The sequence below is a fragment of the Octodon degus genome, unplaced genomic scaffold (genome assembly GCF_000260255.1).
Source record: "Octodon degus isolate 3935 unplaced genomic scaffold, OctDeg1.0 scaffold00126, whole genome shotgun sequence".
Classification (NCBI taxonomy): Eukaryota; Metazoa; Chordata; class Mammalia; order Rodentia; family Octodontidae; genus Octodon; species Octodon degus.
Window position 1 is genome coordinate 3,998,529 of NW_004524702.1, and position 6,739 is coordinate 4,005,267.

General features: G+C 56.9%; 1 protein-coding gene across 2 annotated transcripts in view; it reads left to right on the top strand.

Moving 5' to 3' along the window:
• Positions 1–2,277: 2,277 nt before the first annotated feature.
• Positions 2,278–6,739, top strand: part of Ccr9 (C-C motif chemokine receptor 9) — a 12,277-nt gene continuing 7,815 nt past the window's right edge. Inside the window, exon 1 of one of the 2 annotated variants that reach the window (XM_023700721.1) lies at positions 2,278–2,351. The gene's annotated coding sequence lies outside the window, so the exon portion shown is untranslated. Of the gene's footprint in view, positions 2,352–3,698; positions 3,770–6,739 lie in introns of those variants that run through there. The other variant, XM_004640677.2, reaches the window with a different exon arrangement.

Sequence of the window (6,739 nt, forward strand, 5' to 3'; positions counted from 1 at the left end):
CTCCAGCACGACCACTTACAGGGTTGTCTTGTCATTCAGGTCTGAAAGGTCACCACTTAGGGACCCTCCCCAGTCCACCCAAAGTGAGGGCCCTGTCCCTCCCTCAGCTCCCTGAAGCACACTGCTGTTACCTGCCTTGCTGCCTGCTGTATCCACTTGTAGCTCAGGTGAAGTCCCCCAGGGAGGTGGAGCACAGGAGCAGAGAGGACTGCGACCACGCGTGGAGAACCCAAGGTCGTGGCTCCTACTGCTGGCCTTGAGGCGCATGCCTTGCAGGGGATGGGGTGACCTTCACTTTCTTTCAATAGCTCCAGCTCTGCGACAGCCTGGCAGCCACAACTGTGCCCTTGATCTGCCCCTCTAGCGACCTGCCAGCACCTCACTCTGACGCTCCAGACGCCTTCAGGCAGCCTCCTGCTTCCAGGGTCGAGCCCAGCACACTTGCTGAGCAACAATGCCTGTTGCAAGTGCCCTATCTGGCAAAGGTGTTCGTGTCTTTCTGAGGCCTCCAAAGTGTCATCCATCGCTTGGCAGTTCTGGGGACGCCTGGCCACATGTCTCCCCAACCCCAACCCAACTCTTCTTTTTTTTTTTTTTTTATGTATTTCATACAGGGTCTCACTATGCAGCTTGGACTCATAGCGAGCCTCCTGCTTTCAGGCTCCCTGGCCTTGGCATTACAGGCATGTGCCACCACACCTGGATGTGGGCCAGCTCCGCGCATCTAGGGCGGGGCTGGCACGGCATGTGGTGCTGGGGATTGCACCCTGGTCCCTGTGCTTGCCTAAGCAGGCACTTAGTCTGATGAACTATCTAGCCAGCCCTCCCACCCCTTCTGTTCTTTCAGATGCTGCATTTGAGGACAGAGCCTGTCTCTGTCTCTGTCTCTGTCTCTCTATGATTGCCCTCCTAATTGATATCTCACCTGCAATGACTATTCCAGTTACAGAAAGGCTTCTTTTCTCCTCCTTGTCCTGGCCCGTTTTCCACTGCTAACCACCAAACATGAGGAATTTGAAGAACCTACAGGTGTTCTAGAGAAGCCAGCAGAGCTTCGCCCTGGCTTTGATCTTCCTGGAAGGTATCTGCTCCCCTCTGTCCCCTCCACCCCATGGCAGAAGAACACTTGAGTCCCCGGAGCTGCCCCTGGCCGGAGCAGTGACCATGGGAGCCATTCTAGCCCCGTGTGGCCCCTGGTAAGGCCATGACCACACTGGCCAATTGCATTTGGTGTAAGCCAACAAGATTAAATGACTCTTCAGAGGTCACTCTCCCAGCCACACTCCTGCAGACACGTGCCCTAGCCGTACTGTGCGCGGCCGTGCAGGGAGCAGTTGCCCGCAGGGCCTTTGCCCCTCGGCCGAAAGCGTCACTCTCGATTCTTAGGGTTTATATCAGGCTCGGAGCTTTCTATTAATGTACCCAAAAGGTGTTTCACAGAATGTGCTGCTCGCTACACCTCTAGGCACTCTCTGGCCCTCCAGGATCGGGGGAAAGGAGTCCCTGCGTATTTGTGCGTGGCATTCGTGCCTTGTGCCACCTGTGTCTAGAACTCTGGGTCCAAACTACTCTGAATGGCCTTATGGTGCCTCAACTTTCCAAGTAGGACTGAGAAATGGGTTCGTAACAAAAAGAGAAAGATAGCACCTTCCCCTTCCAAAGCTCATGTGTGCTTTTCCATCCTGACTTGCCCAGTGTGAAGGGCAGACAAAGGGAGGTGGGGACCAGATCAGAGCCTGGTTCCAAACAGGGAGAACCTGGCAATTAGGGCTGGAGCAAAAACAACTTCCTGTGTTCCAGAGACCTGTTAGACACTTGATACACGGAACAAGGAGGGTGACCCAGACCAGGCTGCCCTGGGCCTCTCTGTGCAGCCAGCCTGGGTCCGTCTTGGTCATAGGTGACAGAGGCTGTGGCTGCAGCTTGTGTCCCACCATGGTCCCTGAGTTCTGGCTGCCAGGAGAGACCAGAAAGACAATAAGACAGGGATTTCCCCCCAACTAGGTGACAACAAAAGGCATTTGGTTTTGGGCTCTGCCCCGGGGCTGCTTGAGAACCTGGACGTCCTCTCTGGGGTGTCCTCAGTGTTTCCTGCCTCCCCAGCCTTGCGAGAGGACCTAGAGGATGAGGGTGACAGCTGCGTCACCAGCCTCAGCTCCCTGAGTCCACGTGATGGGGGCTATCTGGGTGCCTGCTGCTGGGGGCACTTCACTCCTCCTCCCTTCCCCAGCTCCCTCTCTGTCACCATCTCTGTCGCCTCCCGTCTCCCAGCCTCCACCCAGGCATCTACGTGAAGCCACACGTCTACCTGCAAGGCTCTACCCGGAGAAGAGGCAGCGGCTTGGAGAAAGGTAGAACGCAGCATAAACTCCTCTCTCCAGATTCCCTCTGGGGCCGTCAGATACAGGGAGGAGCCATTTGCCACCTGCACAGCGCAGCTGGGCAGCCAGGGCGAGAGCGTCTCCCCACTGTTGCCAGCCTGGGGCCGATTCTTGGCTAGGTCCTGAGGCCCACGCTATTTCTGCTCAGCACCACGGGGTGGGGCCAGGAATTCTCCGCTCACTTACTTTCTCGCACCCGTCCCTGTAGGCCAGTGAATGAATGAGTCACTGCTTTCCTTCTTACTGCCTGGTCTCTGCCTGTCACCGGGCTGCTGTTTGGCCTTTTCCCTTTAGGACTGGACCTAGTGCCGGTGCATGTCTGGCACCTGTCCTTGTGCTCAGACTGCGGCGGATGGACCGTCTGGGTGTGCAGGACCCGAGCTGGTGGGCCTGAAGCGCGCAGGCTGGGGACTCCCCTGAAATGCAGAAATTAGTCTCCGTTAGAGTTTGGCTGTGACACCCCCCCCCCCAGAAGACAGAATAAAGAGCTGCTTGTTGTAAGATGGCAGAGTCTTTGTGCTCCAGAGTTGAAGGCCCCACTGTGAGTGACAGGAGATGGGAGATGGGGGGCCTCGGCAAAAGTTAAGTATTTGTGTGCTCTGCCTTTTTTCAAATTTCCACCGAGCCACCTACAATTAGCAGAGGCATCCCCAGTCATGTGCAGGCATACAAGGCAGAAGAGCCTTTGTGCATTTGTCCCCAATGTCAAGGTGCCCAGGGACCTCCAGGACACTGGGGTCCCAGCTGCGCATCCCACAGGTGATTTTCGGGGGCAATGCCATCAACAGAACCTTCAGCTGCGGCAATGGAAATGCAGTCTGTGACAGCCACCGGCTGTGTGTGGCTCCTGTCCCTGAGGAGGCAGCTAATACTTCAATTAGGCCACATTTGGGTGGGCACGTGAGCGGGTGGCTGTGGGGGAGATAGCTCAGTGCTTTGGTTCTGCCACTTAAGGCCCCAAGGGACACTTTGGAAGGGCAGAGCTGGGGTGGCACCTCCTGCAGGGACGCACGCCCTGAAGCCCTGCACACACGTGCTCTGGCAAGCCAGCCCTGGCGAGTTCTCTCCACGGGGCCCCCATTTCCCCTTTCCCTGAAGCAGGTGCCATCTGGAGAGCTGATTCGCTCTGGCACTTCGCAGATGGTTTCCCCTGACCCCGGGGGCCTCAGCTTTGAGTCTCTGGGTGCAAAAGACCAAGGGCGCTGGTGGCTGGAGCTTGGTGGCTGCTCCCTGCCCCCACCGCTGGTGTAGGCAGGAGTGGCCTGGCTTCTTTCTGGTCTTCATCGGGGAGCTGCGGCTCACAGCGCACGGTGCACAGAGGGCCTCGGAGCTCTGAGCAGCTGCCCTACTCCTCCAGGTGCCAGAGCCTCCCTCTTCCAACCCTCACGGTGAGTCGTGCCCTGCCTCTCCTTGGCCCTGTCCCCTTGTCCCCACATCCTTGGCTGAGTGTTCCCACAGTGGCTTCTGAATCCCAGACTTCCACTTGTCAACACTCCAGGGCTCATGGCTCCTGGCTCCTTGCTAGAGGCTTCCAGGGAGCCAGGGTGACTGTGCTGCTGGTCCAGGACGCTGGTAGGGTGACTAATAAAACTCTGTCACCCACACACATGAGTGAGTGTGGGCCTGAGGTAGCTTGTGAACCTCACCTCAAAGGCAGGAGAAGCAGATTCTGGGGACGGTGGCAGGAGGGAGTCGCGGGCTGGGAAGACAGAGCCTGTGAGGTCCTTGGGTCTGCGGCACAGCCTCAGCGAAAGGAGGCTTCGTAGCAGTAAGAATTGCTAACAAACAAGTCAGGCTCAGAGGTGCGCGGCCGAAGGGATGGCGGCCCAGGCCAGGGCAGGGGCAGGGCAGCTCTGGGGTCCTGGGGTCTGCAAGCGATGAACTGGGAAGCCCGACAGAAAGTGGTACGCGCAGTCTGAGCTCCTTTCCACAAAGTGTGCGCGTGCGCGTGCGCGTGCGCGTGCGTGTGCGTGTGTGTGGTTGGGTACAGAGAAGATGTCAGAAATGATGTGTCCCCGAATGTTCAAGGTGGCTAAGCCAGGAGAGGTTGTTACTCTCCCTCTAGTGTATGTTTCACTGTTTAGATTTCTAATACTTTGTGAAAAATACTCCTTTGTGATCAGGAGAAACACCTATTTTCAGTGAGTCCTCACTGGAGGTCCCTTTGTCTTTCGCACTCGCCCACCTTCAGTGGTTCTGAATTCGCCTGCTGTGCTGAGGAGTCTGGGAGGGAGGGACCTCCGACTGGCCACAGGCGGGGAGCCCAGCGCTGCCCCCTTTTCCTCCCAGCCTCTGTCCACCTGCTTTTGAGCTGGCTTGCACTGGAGCCCCCAGAGCCCCCTGGGCAGGGAGTGAGCAGTGAGCGCAACCCAGGCGCAGAGAGGCGGGCACTGCAGAAAATGCTGGGCATGATTCCTCTTTCAAGTGACAATTGGCCCAAGAGCAGAGCGAGCGTCACCCTCCTGCCTTGAGTTGGCCTGGGTTTGGGGATGGGGAGCAGCAGATGCTGTGGACCCAGGAGGGCCCAGGGTGCGCAGGGGCTTCGGGCATCTGTGTGGCAGGAGGGGCTGTGAGACCGGCTGGGCAGTGTGGGCTCCAGGCTCCCCTCCCGCTGCCTCTCACCTTGGGGATCGGCTATTCCTCCTCTCCTTGCCCACTGCGAGCACACCCAGCTTTCCAGCCTCCAGGAACTGGGCAGCTCTCCCTGCCTTGGGACAATGTTCCCTCCCTTCCTCACCCTTCCCCCTGCTCTTCAGCCTGGCAGGCTCAGCCTAATGTCACCTCCCTGGGAAGCCCTCCTGCAGGTCGCCTGCCCTTCCCAGCCCCGGCCTCTCCCAGCACTGTCCATCTTGGGGTTTGCAGCTGTAACCTACCAGGCTGCCTGGGTGCTTCTGGCACAGGGAGAAGGGGGCCACGGCTGCAGATGGCCCTTGTTGCCCCCCTGCTCCCCTGTGCTCTGCAGACATTCCCATCCAGCACTGCCAGCAGGAAGGCGGGGTTTTGACTTCCAGTCAGTCCCTGTGCTGCAGGCCCAGCCCAGGCCACACTGCACTCAGCAGCCGGGGGCTCGCCCAGGTGGACGGTGACAGGCGCCTTATTTTCAGGTTTCTTTTAATGTGGGATTTCCATCCTCCTCAGGGACAAGGAGAAAATGAAAGCAAGGCTCTGGTGGGATGACAGGCTAGGGAGGTATTCCAACCAAAATGAAAACAAGACGAACTTCAACTGCCCGGCTGTCTGCAGGGCCTCCCGATGTTGGGGTTAGGAAGGGCTGTGGGCCCAGATTTTCCAAGCCAAAGCACATGTACCTTGCCGAGGAGGTGAACCTGCATGCAGGGCTAGCCCGGGAGGACAAAGCTGCCCAAAGGAGCTTCCTCGAGCCGACTGCTAGCTTTTCTTTTCTGGCGCTGGCTTCCTTCGGCAGAGGGACCGGCTACAAGTTCCTCTTTTGTACGAGTTTGTTAAACAGGTGTAGGGAGCGGAAGAGCCCTGGGCTCCTTCCCCCCCTTCCCCTCCTCTGCTCCTTCTCTTTCCCTTCCCCTTCTCCTTCTTCGTCTGAAGTTGGTTTTGCGGTAGCTCTTACAATAATACTTCACTCCCAGGAAAATATTTAAGCAGTTTGCCAAATCTAAGGAAAGATGGAAGTTTCCTTTTCCACCAGTCGCTAGGCTTCAGGCTCCTTCCAGAGGAGCAGAAAGTGCGCACTCTTCTTCCGTATGCATTAAAAAAAGGGTACGCAAGAGAGTCTTCCACACCTTTCATTTTAATCGAGTAATTCTGGTGACCTCTTTTCCATCCCCTTCAGGCTGTCTTCCTCTTTCATTGGCTACCTGTGGTTTACTGAATGGATGTGGCTGCTGCTGGTTATTTCCACTTTCTTTTTGCTCTGCAAGAAAACGTTCAGTGATGTGCATGTGTAGTGGATTCCCTGAGGGCGGCCGCTGAGCCAGAGGTGCTGAGCCCTCAAGTGCTGCCCGGTGGCTTCGCCCTCCAGCCGGCTTGAGTCCGCCTGCACACGTCAGGACCTCACTGCCGTCCCCAACCTCAGGCTTGCTGATGCCACTCTTCCTCCCTTGGAAAATTTTCTCAGGTTTCCTCTGATTAGTGTGTAGCCTCCAACTTGTGTCTCAAAAACTAGTCTCCCTGAACTGCAATGAAATTAAGTTTGCTGACCTGAGGTCTTATAAATTCAGCTGGGTGTTTTTCATCTCTGGGGAAGAAAAAGCAATTCTTGGTCCAGCGTGCTGCTTTTCCCTTTTCTGGTTGGAGTTCTGATCACGACACAGGTTTTTGAGACTTCTTAGTGGTGATCCAAGCCACACTGGCAGATGACTAGCACCCCAAAGCTCTGAAAACCC